Source organism: Athene cunicularia, assembly GCF_003259725.1.
Source record: "Athene cunicularia isolate RWA chromosome 1 unlocalized genomic scaffold, athCun1 chr1_part2, whole genome shotgun sequence".
NCBI lineage: Eukaryota > Metazoa > Chordata > Aves > Strigiformes > Strigidae > Athene > Athene cunicularia.
The window spans coordinates 46,842,738-46,845,959 of NW_020799092.1; positions in this window are offsets into that span (position 1 = coordinate 46,842,738).

Genomic DNA, 3,222 nt, shown 5'->3' on the forward strand with positions numbered 1-3,222 from the left:
GTATTAATTAATATGAAGGATTTGTCACAGTCCAACTTAAATTATCTTCCAACTAAAAATCATCATATCTACTGACAATCGATTTCTTTCTTGCCAGGAGTGACAAACTCAGTCTGAATTAAAAAAAATAATAAACCTGCCCACATGCGTGACATTTGCAAACATGGTACACGCCACATAAAGAAGGAAAAAAATTATTTCCAACATAATCTTTCACAGTTGTTTCCATGCTAGCTTTATATAAAATAGCATATTAAAAAAAAAAAAACAACCAAAAAAACCCCAACTTATATTAAGAGTTTTTACTACTGTATTTCATGGAGAAAAACTATTATTATCTGCCTTATGCTATATTTTCTATTTAGAATCCTAATTCAAAATGTTTACAGTTAAAAACTAGATGCACTGCTCACATTCTACAAAAAAATACTCCCTTACATATGTAAAAAGGTCCACATATTCACATTTACAAAAAGTTACCTTAGTTGATCACAAATAACTAGTAAAAAAGAGACTATACACAGGTACCACGCTATTCTGTATACATCAGTATAAAAGTGGATTTCGACTGCATCAGTTTAACTTGGCAAATTAGAAGAGATATTGATAGATTTTACATTTATAAATTAGATCAATTGCTGCAGAACTCTCCGGGACACTGCCCCATTAGAAAAAGGATTTTAGAACAACACTAATCAAGGAGATGGACAGCATCATACTGTTTATATATGGGTACAAATATGATCATTTACTTTCACACAAACATAAGACACCAAGTTTTTAAAGCAGTCAGCACCACTAAAAGTAACATTACCAGTTTCCCTTAGTACAGCAGTTAATAGTAGTTTAATGAGCAAGTCAGTTAATGTCTTAATTTTAAAAAGAAACAAATACACGTAATTCCTGTAACATAACAAAGCTCAAATGTACCTGAAACCTTCACTCAATTAGATTTCTTATTCTGCTGCTTTAATAATTGTGAAGTGAACTGAAGTAAAATGGCTCAAACACACACTTGGCATTATTGAGTTTTGCTTCCTATTTCTGCTAAAGCAACTACAGCACTCAGTTTGGGGACAGAAGTATCAATGAAGAACTGAAACTGACTCTCAGTGATAGTGTATATTCAAGCCAATCTCTTCTGGTACTTTGATTTGTTTTTAATCAAACACTCCATAATCTCACAGCAAAATTCAACAGGACCCTCCATGCTCAAGCACTTGCCCCATCATCTTCGTGCTTTCTTGGAACTTAGTATTTGCTGATTATGTGGAAATCATCCTTCACAGAAAGCAAAGTAAGGCAAACACAGAATTTACATACAAAAAAAGTTAGTATCAAGACATATAGTGCAGTTTCACGTAGACTAAAAGAAGCCTGTGCATATCTACCTCCTGGCCTCAAAGTTTCTCTCCCAAAGTACAGCCTGACAACAACATTCACAGCTTGCTGAGAACCTCACCCTAAAGCCACCTTATAGACAGAGGATCTCTGCACAAGAGAGACCAGGATGTTGAAATGCACACAGATTTTCAAACCCAGATTTAAGAGTTTCTCAGATTCAAACCTCTTTCCCACCTCACTGATTTCTCAGTTGTCAGTTAAAAGAGAGAAGAATTTCAGTCTTCCTGACATTAGATGTTCTGTGGGCTCTTCCAAATTCTGGGAAATTTTAACCCTTGTGCAGGGGCAAAACCATCAACCAGGTAACACACACAGGTATAATAATATCTACTCAGGCACTCAGCAAGCTAATACTTAATCTATTCTAAAGTAGAATCAACATTTTCTGACATCCAGGTAACACTCAAGAGCTAAATTTCTCCACATTATACTCTGTGTGAAGCATATCCGGCTGGAAACTCTGCTAGGGCACATGGGAAATATGGAGGTGATTGGTGACAGTCAACAGGGCTTCACTAAGGGAAAATTGTGCCTGATTAATTTGGTGGCCTTCTACGATGGGTCACAGTGTTGGTGGATAAGGGAAAAGCAAATGACATCATCTACCTGGACTTCTGCAAACCATCTGACACTGTCCCAAGTAACATCCTCACCTCTAAATTGGAGAGACATGGGTTGAATGGACCAACCACTCCGTGGATAAGGAACTGGCTGTGTGGTTGCACTTAAGGAGTTGCGGTCAACAGCTCAATGTCCAAGTGGAGAGCACGGACAAGTGGTGGTCCTCAGGGGCCAGTACTGGGACCAGCACTGTTTAACCTCTTTGTTGGCAACACAGTGGGATTGAGTGCACCCTCAGCAAGGTTGCCAACGACACCAAGCTGAGTGGTGCCAGAGGGAAGGGATGCCATCCACAGGGGCCTTAACAGGCACGACAGGTGGGCCTGTGCAAACCTCATGAAGTTCAACAAGGCCAAGTGCAAGGCCTGCACATGGGTTGGTGCAATCCCAAGTACAGGCTGGGCAAAGAGTGGATTGAAAGCAAGCCCCGTGGAGAAGGACTTGGGGGTATTACTGGATGGAAAACTGAATATGAGCCAGCAATGTGTGTTCGCAGCCCAGAAAGCCAACTGTATCCTGGGCTGCAGAGAGAGACGTGTGGCCAGCAGGTCAAGGGAGGTGATTCTCCCACTCTACTTTGCTCCTGTGAGACCCCACCTGCACTACTGTGTCCAGCACTGGGGCCCCCAACATAAGAAGGACAGGGACCTGCTAGAGCAGGTCCAGAGGAGGCCACAAAGATGATCAGGGGGCTGGAGGACCTCCCTTATGAGGACAGGCTGAGAGAGTTGGGGTTGTTCAGCCCAGAGAAGAGAAAAAGCTCCAGAGACACCTTATATCAGCCTTTCAGTACTGAAACGGGCCTACAGAAAAGATGGGGATGGACAGTTTATCATGTAGGGAGTGTAGGGATAGGATGAGGGGTAACAGTTTTAAACTGAAAGAGGGTAGATTTAGATTAGATATAAGGAAAAAATTCTTTCCTGTGAGAGTGGTGAGACACTGGCACAGGTTGCACAAAGAAGTTGTGGATGCCCCTTCCCTGAAGCGTTCAAGGCCAGGTTAGATGGGGCTTTGAGCAACCTGGTCTAGTGGAAGGTATCTCTGCCCATGGCTGGGGAGTTGGAACCAAATGACCTTTAATATCCCTTCTAACCCAAATCATTCTATGATTCTATGATATTTAAAGACCTATAACTCATAAATAGCATATGGGGGTATTAGGATAACTGGGATATGCAGTTCTAGTAGCTACTG